This window comes from Ochlerotatus camptorhynchus, unplaced genomic scaffold, assembly GCF_037179485.1.
Source record: "Ochlerotatus camptorhynchus isolate MF236.1 unplaced genomic scaffold, CSIRO-AGI_Acam_v1.1 ptg000111l, whole genome shotgun sequence".
In the NCBI taxonomy this organism is placed as follows: domain Eukaryota; kingdom Metazoa; phylum Arthropoda; class Insecta; order Diptera; family Culicidae; genus Ochlerotatus; species Ochlerotatus camptorhynchus.
The window spans coordinates 2,926,499-2,942,202 of NW_027040601.1; the positions used below are offsets into that span (position 1 = coordinate 2,926,499).

Below are 15,704 nucleotides of genomic sequence, written 5' to 3' on the forward strand. Positions count from 1 at the left end.
TTGATAGGTTTTACACCCTCATCCTCCTTCGTACACAACTGTCCTTGCTATTTTTTTGGAAGTTTGTCTGGACTGTTGTACATTACACATTTATATCATACAAATGCTATGATGACAAATAGCATTCAATTCAAAAGGATAGCAACTAATTCGTCAATTACTATTATTGAATACTGACATTGTGATATGTACTAAAAATGAAATTGTTCATAACATGTGTTTAAGGGGGTAGTCCACTCTGGAAATTTCAAAAAATCCTTTTTTTGGCTTAAAAAATACTTTGGAATGTCTAATTTGACATAGACTTGACCGCAAGTCCGCAAGTGACATCGTTCCAAAGTTAAAGGCCGATTAGTGGACTCGTGTCCAGACGCTCCAAGCGCGCTCAGGTGAGCGCTCGGAGTACCCGCCCGTTACCGGCGATTATCTCTAAACGATGTTTTCAAAATTGGCGGGCACTGTATTTTAGAAACGGCTCATTCGATTTAACTTCTTCTTCTTCTTGCTCGCATTTCAAGCTTATTGCGTATGGCATATTAGCTTATTGCGTGCTCTCAACTTAGTGTTCTAGATGCACTTCCACAGTTATTAATTGAGAGCTTTCGATGCCTGTACCATTTTTGCATTAGTATAATTGTATGGCAAGTCCAATCATACTTCTATGCCCAGAGAAGTCGAGAAATTTTCCAACCCGAAAAATTCCTAGACTGGACCGGGAATCGAACCCAGCCACCTCCAGCATGGTCTTGCTTTGTAGCTGCCTTTACCGACTGAGCTAAGGGAGGTCATTCGATTTAAACGGTGATTGAATTTTCGAGTTAAGTACCTTTTGTTCTAGTCTTGTACGTAGCCGATTTTCAAAAGAATCAAAAATGGATTTTTGGTGCAAGCTTTTATCTCCAATTTTAGGGTACGAAAACGGACTGTTTTTTTTTCAAAACGTCGCCAAATTTTTATTTTTCAACCAAATCAAAAACGGCTACGTACAAGACTGGGTCATCTATCAGAGAATAACCACAAAAAAAATCGTTGTTCCAGCTCCAGTGGTGTGATCGCCAGACGTCCCGCCCCGCGACGACTCAAACGGGAGGTCTCCTGGGGAACCTGGTGCAGCGGTTACAGGAGACATCCATTCGCGCCAAAAAAATCTCAATTAAATAGGTCATTTCAATTGACAAAACCATGCATTCCTTTTTGAATTGATCGTTATACCCTAAAAAAAAAAAATTCGTGAAAATGACCTATTTTTCATGCCGCCAGAGTGGACCTACCCCCTTAAATAACCAATTTTATTTTTTTATTTTTCTATAAGAACCTTGCATTCTCGAGCAATTGTATTGTGGAAGCATAACCATCAGGCGTGAACCTTATAAATTCAATAGAAGAACATCAAAGCCTAAATGTATGCTTCCTTTCCATGCAATCAGTAGCGCATTTTGCCCCGCAATATTTCGTAAACAAGTTTTTGTTGGCCTTTTTTAATTTTACCAATTTAATAAAAAAATTTAGCAATTTTCGTGAAGTATATCAATTGTATTATCCCTTATTCTACGAGACACGTGACTCTCTGTCACCGGTGAAGTGACAATTGCCATCTCACCAGTGAAAGAAAGTCTCGTGACTCGCAGAATAGGCTTTCCAATAGAAATATCTTATCCGACATTTAGATGACATTGCATTTAAACATCTATTCACCTTGTGCATTAAATGGGGATCTTTCGTAGCATAGGCATTTTACCCCCATATTCACTATAGCAAAGGACAACCAAGCTTGTGCGTGATTTGAGAGAGATCAAGATCAAGAAATCAGAAAACAATCATCCCATCCTTGGGGTAAATCCTTATTGATTTGCGATACACTTACAAGAGGTTTGGAATCACTAGTTGGACTTCAGCTATGTTTTGAATAATGTTACACAATAATTGACAAATCATCGTTTCATGTATTTTGAAGTTATATTGTAAAAATATATATATGAAAATATTTTACATAAAAATTTAACGTACAATTACCAAATCACAAAATAAGATTCAATATTTTATAACACCGTGCATACACTTATGCAGCTTTAAAATAGCTCAATACTGGTAGCTCAACGCCTAACTCGACGTCTCGTCCGCAATCGTTAAAGATACGCTTATCCTTCTTGAGCCACGTGCAGGCTGTCACATCCACCCCTTTCAATTTGGTCGCTCTCGTCAGGAATGTCTCCATCTTCCCGACGCTCAACGAGTAGCAATAACTCACATCCAGCTGTTCCAACTGATGGCAGTTTTGCCAAACATCCAAGAAGCTTCCATCCAGCTCAGCATTCCCCGGAATGGCCAGTGCCTTCAACTGGGATGCACCCTCAATAAACGCTCCAAAGATATCGTCCCGCAGTGCACATCGCCCCAAGTCCAGCCCTGTCAGGTGCGACAGTAGCACCTTCAGTGCGGTCAAATGTTCGGCACGTAGCTCAACATAGTTGATGGTGAGATGTTGCAAGCTGACGCAGTTTAGTGCGACATCATTGACGATGGTTCGTTTCAGATCTTCGTTCATGATAAATCCACCGGAAAATTTAAATGCTTTCAGATGTGGTCCTATGTTGCTCAGTATGACGTTGATTCGCGGCAGATCGAAATTTTTCAGGAACGCACGGTAATCCAACTCGAAGTGGTGTATTTTGCGAAGACATCTTCTGGAGAGCTGCCGGAATAGGACACATACACCAGACGCGTCAAGTAGCTCATTGAAGTCAAGGTACCTGAATATCTCCAGAAGGGAATCTTCATCCAGATCGTAGATGGTTAGCTGGCCGAACGAATCGGATTGTTTGCTATCGTTATTGTACTCGGAAGGAACATCACAGACATCAGTCATAATTTATGATACACAGATAAAAGCACAATTCTACTAGCAATAATTGATTGTATCTGAAGGTGATAAATTACACGAAACCACTATTGCTATGGGACATTTGCACGGTCGGAGGACAGACTAAACAGTGAAATGCATCTACTAGGTAGCACCAAAACACTAATCGGATGTAAGTTGAGCATGCAATACACAGTCGAACGGCGTTGCTTATGTCATTCTGTCGGTATTTGTCTGTACGGAGCTGAACTTATGACTGTACCATCTAGTACGTTATCTGTGTGCGAAAAAACAAGTTGAAATAGGGGTCATGTGGTTGTGGTGGATGAATTATACCTGTACGTATTGCGTATTGGAAGATGTAGCGCATCGAACGATAAGCAGCACGACATGAGGATGCAACATTTAGTGTTGTCAAAGACAATTTGACTGTCTGTAGGTCTGTATTCTGTGGTTTCAATTACAGGTCGGACTCGATTATCGTTAATTGACTTTTGTCACTTCCATCGTCGAGTTATAGCAAACGACTATCCAATACGCAAAGTAACACCTCCATCGGATCAAAGAAGACAATCCTCAATCTGTTGGTAATGGTGATTGGTATGATTGCGTTGTTGTTTGCAAGAAAGTACCCAAGTATCCACGAAGGCCGCTAATAGCCCGATAACGTTCCTTATTATTTTTTTTTTTTTTGTTAATTACTTTATTTGTACAGGCTCATTCGAATAAACTTTACAGAGCCAAGTTATCATTTTCTTTATACATTATAAATGTCTTAAATCTAAAATTAAAGGATTGGAACCGATTACTCGCGGTCTTCTCGAGGTTAGTGGATGACAATTGTTTGGATCGGGAGAGGGAAAAGGAGATTTGGAATATGATTTATGATTCAAAAATTTCACTATTTCTAAAACAAATACTTAATCCTATCGACGTTATATCAACTCTGTAATTATTCAATTATTACAGAAACAAATCTACAAAAAAAATACACACACACATACAAAACACAAACTAAACACAAGGTTAATCAAACTTACAATCTATGGTTAATATTCTTCAAGAAAACATATATGAGTTGCATAAACTCCAGATCGCGTCTAGCCAAAATATCCCGAACTGGAACATTAGGTTGTGTACCTCATGCCCGAAGGGAATCGTACAACTCGGATCTGACACCACGGTGCTCAGCACATGACCAAATAATGTGATCTGCGTCCTGGTAACCTTGTCCACATTCACAGAGATTACTGTCGCCCAGCTCAACACGGAACAAGTGAGCGTTTAACGAGTAGTGATTGGACATGAGGCGAGACATCATACGAATGAAGTCTCGACCCACATCCAACCCCTTGAACCAAGGACACTTCGACACCTTAGGGATGATTGAATATAACCATCGTCCCAAACTCCCTTCACTCCATTTATTTTGCCAGCTGGCGAGGGACTGTTGACGATAAATGAAGAAAAATTCGTCGTAGGCGATTTGTCGATCGTAAATATCGCCTTCCATAGCGCCCACCTTTGCAAGCGAGTCCGCCTTCTCATTGCCCGGAATCGAGCAATGAGATGGGACCCATGCAAAGGTGATGACAAAAGATCTTAAAGATAAAGCACTCAGAAGCTCTCGTATTTTCATGAGAAAATACGAGGAGTGCTTTACCGGCCTCATGGATCGAATAGCCTTGACAGAACTGAGACTATCCGTAAAAATAAAATAGTGATCTGGTGCAAGTGAGGCGATCGTTTCTAGCGTATAATGTATTGCCGCTAGCTCAGCAACATATACGGAACAAGGAGCTTGAAGCATTCGAGAGGCGCTATGAAATTCGTTATAAATACCAAAACCAGCGGACGCCTCTATTAGTGATCCATCTGTGAAGAACGATCTTGCGGAATCAACTTGGCCAAACTTTGCAGCGAAAATTGACGGAGCAATCATGGAACGATGATGTTCTGGGATTCCGCGAATCTCTTGCGTCATTGATAAATCAAAATGAACAGAACTGTCGAAGTCGGAGAAGCAAACACGATAGGGATTATGCTGCGAAGGGCTGACATCCTGTGTTATGTACACGTAGTACAATGACATAAAACGAGTTTAAGGGTTTAGCTCAAGAAGCTTCTCAAAGTTTGCAATCACCAGTGGGTTCATAATTTCACAACGGGTGAGGAGCCTGAGGGATAGTTCCGAAAACCGATCAGAGAGTGGCAACATGCCCGCTAACACTTCGAGACTCATCGTATGAGTCGAGTGCATGCATCCTAACGCGATACGAAGACAGCGATACTGGATCCGTTCCAGTTTGATGATGTGCGTTTTAGCCGCCGACTGGAAGCAAAAACTACCGTACTCTAAAACCGATAAAATCGTTGTCCGGTACAACGTTAGAAGATCTTGCGGATGGGCTCCCCACCACGTTCCGGTAATTGTTCGGAGAAAATTGATCCTTTGTTGGCATTTCCGCTTCAGATACTCAATGTGGGTGCATTTTGAATCGAACCAGACCCCAAGATATTTGAAGGACATAGAATGAGTGATCGGTTTACCCAAAAGTTGAAGCTTTGGTTGTGCTGGGCTATGCTTCCTAGAAAAAATGACCAACTCAGTTTTCTCCGTGGAGAATTCGATACCTAGCTGGATAGCCCAAGAAACAAATTGTCTAAGGTATCCTGTAAGGGTCCTTGCAGGTCGGCCTCTCTGGGTCCTGTCATAGACACTACTCCGTCATCTGCAAGTTGTCTCAACGTGCAGTTGTCCCTTAGACAATTGTCAATTTCTCTGACGTAGAAATTATACAAAAGGGGGCTTAAACATGAGCCCTGGGGGAGACTCATGTAGCTAAATCGTGAAGCTGTAGAGTTTCCATGAGAAAAGCTCATATGTTTCTCTGACAGCAAATTGTACAAAAAGTTATTAATTAATGGAGAAAGGCCACAAGCGTGGAGTTTGTCTGAAAGGACTTCAACCGATACTGAATCAAAAGCCCCCTTAATATCCAAGAAGACAGAAGCCATTTGCTCTTTATTAGCAAAAGCCAACTGAATTTCAGTGGAGAGCAACGCGAGACAGTCGTTCGTTCCCTTGCCCCTACGGAAACCAAATTGAGTATCTGAGAGTAGGTGGTTCAACTCAACCCATTTGTCCAGACGAAAAAGGATCATTTTCTCCATCAATTTTCGAATACACGATAGCATCGCAATGGGACGATACGAATTGTGATCTGACGCGGGTTTTCCAGGCTTTTTAATGGCTATAACTCTCACCCGCCTCCAATCATCCGGAACAATATTGAGCTCCAGGAACTGACCAAACAAGTTCAACATGCGCCTCTTAGCGACGTCTGTGAGGTTCTTCAACAAGTTGAACTTGATTCTATCAGCCCCCGGAGCCGAATTGCCACACGAAAGGAGCGCGAGTGAGAGCTCCAGCATTGAAAAAGGCTGGCTGATCTCGTCTACCGAATTCGTCGTTTCGCGAGGAATCATCTGTGCCGGCACAGAATCAGGACATACTTTTCGCGCGAACTTGAGGATCCAACTATCGGAGTACTCCTCGCTCTCGTTGTTTGAAGACCGGTTACGCATCCTTCGCGCCGCATTCCAAAGCGTATTCATCGACGTTTCGCGCGATAATCCGTCCACGAATTGCCGCCAGTATCCGCGTTTCTTGGCTTTGATGAGGCTCTTGAGTTCGCTTTCAAGAGCCGAGTACGCTTCGAAATGTACGGGTGTTCCACGTTTCCGGAAAAGCTTAAACGCGTCGGACTTTTTACGATAAACCTCAGTGCATTGCTGGTCCCACCAAGGGGAAGGAGGTTTCCTACGGAAAGACGTTCCTGGAACCGGCCGAGTTTGAGCTTGAAGCGCGCTGTCCAAGATCAGATTGGAGAGGAAGTTATATTCCTCCAACGGTGGAAGCCCTTCTACCGACGTTAGGGCATCTTCTATCACATTCTTGAACTTTGTCCAATCGATATTACGGGTAAGATCGTACGCGACGTTAACGGGTTCCGACGGATTGAACCCACTGGCAACTGAAACTTTGATCGGCAAGTGATCACTACCGTGGGGATCTTGGATCACATTCCACGTGCAATCCAACGATAATGAGTTAGAGCAAAGTGTGAGGTCTAATCTACTTCCATTCGAGGATGGGCCAGCCAAACGTGTAACTTCTCCATTGTTAAGAATTGTCATATTAAAGCTGTCGCAGAGCTCATATATCAAAGTAGAACGGTTGTCATCATACAGTTCCCCCCAGCCTGTACCGTGGGAATTCAAATCTCCCATAATCAACCGTGGAGCAGGAAGTACCGAACAGATATCTGAAAGTTGTTTGCGATTAACAACGGCTCTAGGAGGAATATAAATAGAAGCAATACAAAGGCTCTTACCTTTAATAATAGCCTGACATGCAACAACTTCAATACCTGGAAATTGTGGAAGATTCACTCTATAGAAGGAATGGCACTTTTTGATCTCCAAAAGTACCCCTCCTCCACGCGAATCCTCACGATCCAGTCGAATAATGTTAAAATCATAAAAAGGAAGATCGATATCTGAAGAGAGCCAAGTTTCACAAACAGCAAATGCATCACAATCATTATTGTGAATTAAAAACTTAAAAGAATCTAATTTAGGAATGAGACTTCGACAATTCCACTGTAGAACAGTGATCAAATCCCCGACCTCGTTTGGAAAATTATCCATCGAAGGAAATGATTGCTGCAATGAGGGGCCACTTCAATGTCAATTGCTTCAAGAGGGTCTTCACAGAAGGAAGCATTGCCAGAACAATGCTTTTGAGAGGATCAGAAATATTGAGGTACTTGAGAATATCGTCCACAATTTTATCAAATGAGAACAACCCGGATGAAGAAGGGGCTTCTGTTCTTAAAAATGGGCCATCAGGGGTTTTTGATGTCCCCGGGAGAGATGGAAAGTTCTGGTTATAGTCAGTTCGGCGGAAACCAGGAGGAGTTGAAACTTCCTTTTTTCCATCACTCCTTGATTTGGGCAAGCTGATTTGGGGTTCCTTATCTGCAACTTTCCGCGAACGGATGCGTTTTCGTTTCCGTGCAGAACCTTCCGGAAAACTGAAAGAAACTCCCTCCTCAGCCAAGGCAGAGTCAGACTCGTCATCAGACAAAACAGCAAAGGGATTTTTGTCGTTGGTTGATGATGTGGCTGTTTTTAGCATTGCTGCAAAAGACTGCCTGGAACGCTCCTAAGAGAGCGTTCTAGTTTCTCCCCGCGTTGTTTGTACGCCGGGCACGATGAGAGACCATGAGGAGTTCCCTTACAGTACACGCATTTTGGTGCAGTGACTGTGCAGGCGCCATCCTCGTGCTTCTCCCCGCATTTGGAACAGCGTGCCTTGCTGCCACAGTGAGAGGCCGTATGTCCCAACTGTTTGCAATTTTGGCAGTTCATGACCCGAGGAACAAACAAACGCACAGGTAGCCGAAGTTTTCCCAACTCGATGTAGTGAGGAAGGGCTGAACCAGAAAAGGTCACCCGAAACGAGTCTGTGGGGGTAAAGCTCTTTTTACCCTCGCTGAAAGATACTGAGTTCAGCTTCTGGACTTCCAGTATCTCAACCGTGGGAAGCAAGGGGTTCTTGAAACGGCCAACCGCTTGCTTCGCCAAGATCTCGGGGGTCAGACTCGCTTCGGTGACCACACCTTCGATCTCCACATTACGAGCTGGGATGTACACTCTATACTCGAGTGTAAAGAGCTGGGAGGCAGCAATCTCGTTAGCTTGTTTCAGGTTAGAGACGACAACGCGAAGTTTATTGTACCTCACCTTCGAGATTTCGGTCACGGCCGAGAACCGCTTCGTCAGATCATTAGTAATTTGCATTACATTCAAAGGTTTCTTTTTGGGCTGAAAGTAAACAACCCATGGGCCAGTCGAGTCTTCTGGGTAGGCTCGCGATCGGGGGCTTATCTGTCCCTGTCCATTACCAGACTGAGATGACGAAGCAGGGATGGCATCATCTGATTTCTGGGATGACAGACGTTTTCGACCCTTCTTGCTATCGCGTGGCAAAGTGGTGTCATCTTCCGACAAAACGTCCATTTCGTCTTCTGACAAAATGTCCATTTTGCCGTACTAGTGGGAGCGAAAAACGCTCTACCACTGCAACGATAATCAAAATTACTCGGACACAATACACGAGAAAAAAAAATACAAACACAGAAACACAAACTTAAAATTTAACTGATGGGAGAGAGAAAGAAACAAGAACAAAAACTTATCTGATAATCCTATACTACTACCACCGAGCGTTTACACAGCAGCAGCGGAGCGACGCGCAGCTTTGATGATCTTCGATCCGCGTGTGCGGGCGGTCTTCGTTGGTGTGTGCTTGTATGAAGCTCGGCACTCAGCTGAACACACGAGATGGATGAGCGGTTTGAATGTGGAGGCAGATGCTGACACTCGATGACGATGATCCGTGTGTACAGATATGCGTGACCACGCACCGATGGTGCGCAAAATGGTTGGCGAATTGGCAATCGCAAAAACAATTTTCCTTCCGATGATGCCGAAAACACACTTTCTTCTCAGAAAAAAACTCACTTTTTGTTAAATTTATCGGGAATTATGCCAGGAATCACTAAGCGAGAAAAAACTGATTATTTACGTCAAATAATAGCGAGAAAACTTCCAAATTAACGGAGCGCGAAACAAGTCGACCGTACTTCTTGCTAGGACGCAGTGAGATGAACGGTCCTTATTGCAACATTTATTTATTTATTTTGTTTTTCTTCATCGGACTTTACGTGTCTAAATGAAACCTGATGGGGAAAAGCCTAGAAAAGGCGTAAAAACCCCATATCATTTCGAAATACATGAATCACAATAATACAATACAATTACAACGAACATACTGTTCCGCATAGCTATGCCGTGGAAAAGCTGAGACATATGGGTTTTCCCGATTGGATAGCCGACTGGCTAATGTCTTACCTGACTGGTAGGAAAGCATTCGTCCAGGTGAACTCAGCACGATCCAGGACCTTCTACATTCCATCTGGAGTTCCACAAGGGAGTGTGTTAGGTCCATTGATCTTTGTGCTCTTCATCAATGACTTGTGCCTGCAAATATCTTCTGGAAAGTTGTTTTTTGCCGACGACCTCAAAATCTTCAGAGTCATCAAGTCTGTTTTGGACTGTGTTGCTCTGCAGATTGACATCGATGCCCTTTCACGATGGTGCAAGGAAAATGGAATGTGCGTGAACATCAATAAGTGCAAGGTGATCACTTTTAGCCGTTGTTGGATTCCCATCAATCATCTTTACAATATTGACACTGCTCCGCTGGAACGTGTGCAGTCTATCCGTGATTTAGGAGTTATCATGGATTGTAAGCTTCGATTCAACGAACATATATCCACCGTTACTGCCAAAGCCTTCTCCGTTCTTGGGTTCATTCGCCGCAATGCATCTCAATTCACCGACGTGCACACATTAAAAGCCTTGTTCTGTGCTTTAGTGCGAAGTATCCTGGAATATGCTGCTCCCATTTGGGCACCGTACCATACATCTCAGGTGATCCGCATCGAACGTGTGCAGAAATCATTCATTCGCTTTGCTCTTCGGCACCTACCGTGGAATGATCCTGTCCATCTACCTGCATATCCAGAACGATGTCAACTAATTGATCTGGAACTGCTATCGGCAAGACGGCTGAAATTGCAGCGGCTGGTTATATTCGATATCGTCCAGAATAACGTCGACTGTTCGGATCTTCTCCTGCAAGTATCACTGAACGTTCCACAGCGTCAGCTGCGGTACTCAGCACTTATCGCACCTCCCGCACATAGAACATGTTATGGTCATAACAACCCGCTCAGTTTTTGCCTCAGAGCTTTCAACAATGTTAGTGATTTGTTTGATTTTAATGTGTCCAAAAATTGTTTTAAAAATAGGATTAAAAACATAGCATAAGTTAAACTAGTCTGTACGACACTGTCGAAGACGAAGAACAAATAAACAAATAAACAATAAACATTAATCAAGTCTATAGCATAAAAAAAGTTATCCTCCTATGGCATAGAGTTGTCCGTGAATCAGGTAGAAATCCTCGTCATGCAGTTGAACCGGAAACAAAAATAAACAGGTAGCACAATTCTTCACGTGTACATTAAATGGACAGCTACTCACCTTCTCAGAAGTCTGCGTTGAATACGGTGACGAAAGGTTTCCGCTGCACAGTTGAAGTCGAAAAACTCGTAAAACTCGTTGAAACGCCCAGACATGAACCGTATTGGGTCATGCAAGCTGTAGTTCGCAGCACGAGGTCCAAGATGCAGGAAACTCCTTCGGGTGCGTAGATTTCGAATTCAGTGTAATATGTTCTAGTGTTTCAAGACCCAGGAGTTGACAACGATCTTCGTACGGCGGAAGGTTCACAGGGTCATTCCAAGGAAGGTGACGAAAGGCATACCGAACAAATTTCCTTTGAACAGATTCAATCCTCGCTATCCAAACTGCTTGATACGGGCACCATACTACCGAGCTGAATTCCAAGATCGATCGCACTAGAGAGCAGTATAGAGTTTTTAGACAGGCAGGATCGCGAAACTCGTCAGCGATCTTGAAAATGAACCCGAGTTGCCTGTTAACTTTCGCAACGATGCCCGAGTAATGAAGCTTGAATGTTAAGGCGCAGTCCAGCGTGATTCCTAGGTCACGAACATTGTCCACATGTTGCAGAAGTTGGTGATTTATCGGGTAGTTGAAAGCCACTGGTTTCAGCTTGCGATGAAATAAGATAATATTACATTTTTGTACATTCAACGTGAGATAGTTTCTTGAGCACCACTCTTCGAAAGTATCGATTAGGTGCTGAAGCCGCAAGCAATCGGCGAAGCTACGAACAATCACATAGATCTTCACATCATCCGCGTAGAACGATCGGCAACCAGATGGGAGGAACAGCTTCGAAAGCGGTATTGTAAGCTCTGAACAGCATCGCTTCAGGATGCTTGAGGGGATCCCGTCAGGGCCAGCATCATTAGAAAATTTCAGCTTCTTGATGGCGGATTCGACGAAGTCTACTGTAACCAAGGTAATCGAAAAAATGAAAGCATCACTGGGAGTGTCCCTCACCGCTTCAGCAACTTGGGACAACGAAGCCGTAGTGTCATTGAAAATGCTTTTGAAATGTTCTGCCAGAAGATTGCATTTCTCAAGGGAATTGCTGGCGATTTTATCACCCAGGTGAATTTCGACTGGTAGCCCCTCCTCGTTTCGTTTGGTATTCACGAATAACCAGAACTGCCGTAAATTAGCCTGCACACGCCTTGTGTAGCTCTTGTAAAGAATGCAGTTAGATGTGCGATATTCGTTGCTCGCTGTTGAAAATTATCGTTTGGTGAATGGGTTACGAGTACGATAGTATTTACGGAGGGCCTTCGATCTCAGACGCTTCAAATTCCGTAGTCGAGCATTGGACCATACGGGTTTGGGAGAGGGTCTCCTCAATGGGACAGAATCAGTTATTGCCCGGCCGACGACCTCAGCGAAGTAGTTGACGGCTTCATCAATAGATGAACACGTGTCAAGGAACTGCCAATCTGCCTGGGCAAGCGAGTGACTCAGCGCGACGAAATCTGCTCTACGAAAGTCGAGCTCATGTACATCAACAGGGGGGTTATCGATTGGTGTCGATGCCAATTAAAGGCTCTGGGGCTTCTAGGATAGAACATTCCAGGCCTGCAGCTTCGTTCGCCAGAACGAGATCAAGCAGCCGAGAGTTGCTATTCAATATCGAGTTGATTTGCGTTATGCCATGCAGGTTGAAACCATCAAAGAGAGCACAGCATGATGCGATAAAGCTGATATATGGCTGATATAGAACCTGGAAGTCATGTCCCTATTTTAGACCCCACAATGTATGTAACATCGGTCCCTCGAAAATAGTCCTTGAAATGAGATTTCTGGTTGGCTTTTTCAACTCTCTCTAGGTCACTGTTATATGCAACACTATTCCTTTCATCTTAGTAGTAGTTTCACTTATTAAATTTACCAAGAAGCATGTACAAAAACCGTTGTTTCTTCAGCGAGAAAAGATGACAGTGCAAAGCGCAGGCACAAACTGGACGAAACACAAATTGCGCATCAGTTTTTCATTCCAATAGAGTAGGAAATGTACTCAATTCATCTCATTACTAATAGCGAATTTGTTTAATAATTTGTCAGTGTGAACCTCAACCCGAGCCAGGTTACAAATACAAACGTTCACACTGACGTGTGACAGACAACAGGCAAACCAAACCTTGATACCCGATCCAGGTTGAAACTGAATCAAAAATAACTTCGCTATAGTGTCAGGTGGGGCAAGAGGGCCACCTCAACAATTGTACATTCTATATATGCCAAATACAGGGCTGGTAGCAGGTCACTTTTTAGTGACTTGGTCGCTAATTTCAAGTCAGTCACTAAAAAGTCATTTTTGACGTAGGACTACGTCTGTGATTTCTATATGGGGGTACACTTTGTGAAAACCTAAAATGGAACATGTAACAAAATTATGAAAGATTTTGAACGTTAATAACTCAGCTGCCCCTGGACCAATTTCAATAATTTTATCACCAATCGATCAAACATTAATCCTTTTAATTTGTCGAACCTCTTAACGGAATCCCTTTATGAAGAGCTTTGAGTGGGTTGGTTTATTTCCTTCAAATTCCGTTATAATTGGTTATCTTTTGACAGATACGCGTATTTCGTCGACTACTTGCAGACTTCATCAGTGCCAAGTACTCAACACCACTCAACAGATCAGACATTGCACAAATGAAAATTTTCACCGATTGCCTGCAAAAAGCGATTTCCCTAACACAGTTTTCAAAGTTGAATTCCATCCGTTCTCACCCAACGATGTTTATTCCATCACCACATGGTGAGTGTTGATGTTCTCCAATACACAAGCAGCGAGCTGCAGCCGACATGACCATCCTTAGAAGGAGGAAGAAGCCGCACCGCTATTGATCGGCATCAGTAGCTCTTCGTGAGTCATTGTGGGCCATCTATGTCAAGGTCGTCATACTAAAGAGTATAAACAGAGAAAACCAAGCTCAAATTCCAATTCCTACACAAAACACAAGCTCCTGCTGCAGTTAACAAATAAGATTTATTATATAAGTCCACGTAGTCCTACGTCACCATTGCGTACAACCCCATAGGGCTGTCCCTTGTAGTTTTTTTTTTATCAAAAAGTCTTTAAAGTCACTATTCCTTAATATTTAGTCACTAAAGTCGCTTTTTTACGATGAGAGTAAAGAATTTGACTTTAAAAACTCACATCAAGTTGCAGCTTGATTTGGTAACAAATTTGTGTTAAAAAGACGAAAGAGATTTGCGAAGATACGGAAATATTAACAGTTCAATTAATGTTGACGGAATTGTCATAGACCTGTCACAAATTGTCAAAGGTTTCGAAAAAAGTTCTAGACTCAACATTCTGGCTATTTTTCTTTCGAGATCTTGATTTTTTCCCTAGCCTACAAGTTCAAAAAATGGCATAGGAAAATTTTCAAGCCCTCGAAATTTTATTTAAAGGCCAGACGTTTGAAAAATCATTGACACCTGGTAGCTTAAGTATTTGTCCAAACACCAAGGTAAAAACCATATCACAGAATGTTGAGTTCCTTTTTAAGTCCAATTTAATATGGTATTGTATTTTTTTCCGTACCAACAATCCGGTACTACAGAAACAAATTAAGGAAAAAATATTATGTCCATGATCATAAAATGTTGTCTATGTTTCAAGAGCATTTAAAATGTTCAAGGATTGTGAACTTACATGATATATGTTCAAAATGAAGAAAATTATTTCATGCTGCACAATTTTCTTAATTTGTTTGTCAAGGAGATCTCTAATGTTTTAGTCCCAGCAATAAAAAATATGGTCCAAAACTCTAAAATCTAGATACAGCTGGAATTATGGCGTAGCAGCTTTTGTAAACAATGACTTTTCTCAATGATTTCTGGGACTTCAAGGCACACCCACGCAAACCAACATAACCATCGGGTAATGGAAGTCATCCCCTACCCGATGTTGCTGTTGATTTACGTGGGAGCTCTATCTAGAAATGTATCCCTAAATCCCTAATTTTTCACGATCGAGATTTTTTTTTTTATATCCGTAATCTTTCCATCTGGGATAATTTTCCTCGTTCCATAATGATGAGATTTTTTCTTATACTACGCGCTCCAAAGAAGAGCACGATGTTTTTATTAGAATACTCATGGCCAGAGTTGCGACCCATCACAATCACGATTGTCAAACAGCTGATGGTAGTATCGCTTTGTACATTCATATCAATGTGCTCGTCGAAGCTCTCTCCATGACCATCCATCAAGTTGACGAAAGAAGTAAAAAGCAACTTGTGAATGTCGTCTTCGGTTGTGATCCATAACCGATCTGGTCATTCCCGACAATCACGACACTCATCTGTGCTCGTTGTGAAGCAGTTGCTGCTTTGCTTGCTTATGTGAGTGTGTTGATGAGTAAGCCCAACAGCTTCGGTTTAATGCCGAGAAGGACTTGGAATGCGTAGGCATCGTTTTCATTTTCTTCTGTCGTTTCGCTTTTTCTCATCATCGTACTGCAGAAGTATTCACTGCTTTCGATGTGCTTTTGATCATCAGCAGCGATTGTAAAGTTTTGCTTGTGAGCAGCGACCATTACTGGTGATTGTTGTTTGCCATGGCTCTAACTCTCACTGCGTGACAAAACGTTCTGTCAGCGATAGTCGGTTGATGCGTAGACGAGTGTCACGTGAGTGTCATGATATTTTGCATCACTGCTCATGGCTATCTT

The 15,704-nt window shown here is 42.6% G+C and overlaps 1 protein-coding gene across 1 annotated transcript in view; it reads left to right on the plus strand.

Moving 5' to 3' along the window:
* crc (bZIP transcription factor crc) overlaps window positions 1–15,704 on the plus strand; it is a 195,512-nt gene that overhangs the window by 59,482 nt on the left and 120,326 nt on the right. The gene's annotated exons all lie outside the window — the stretch shown is intronic.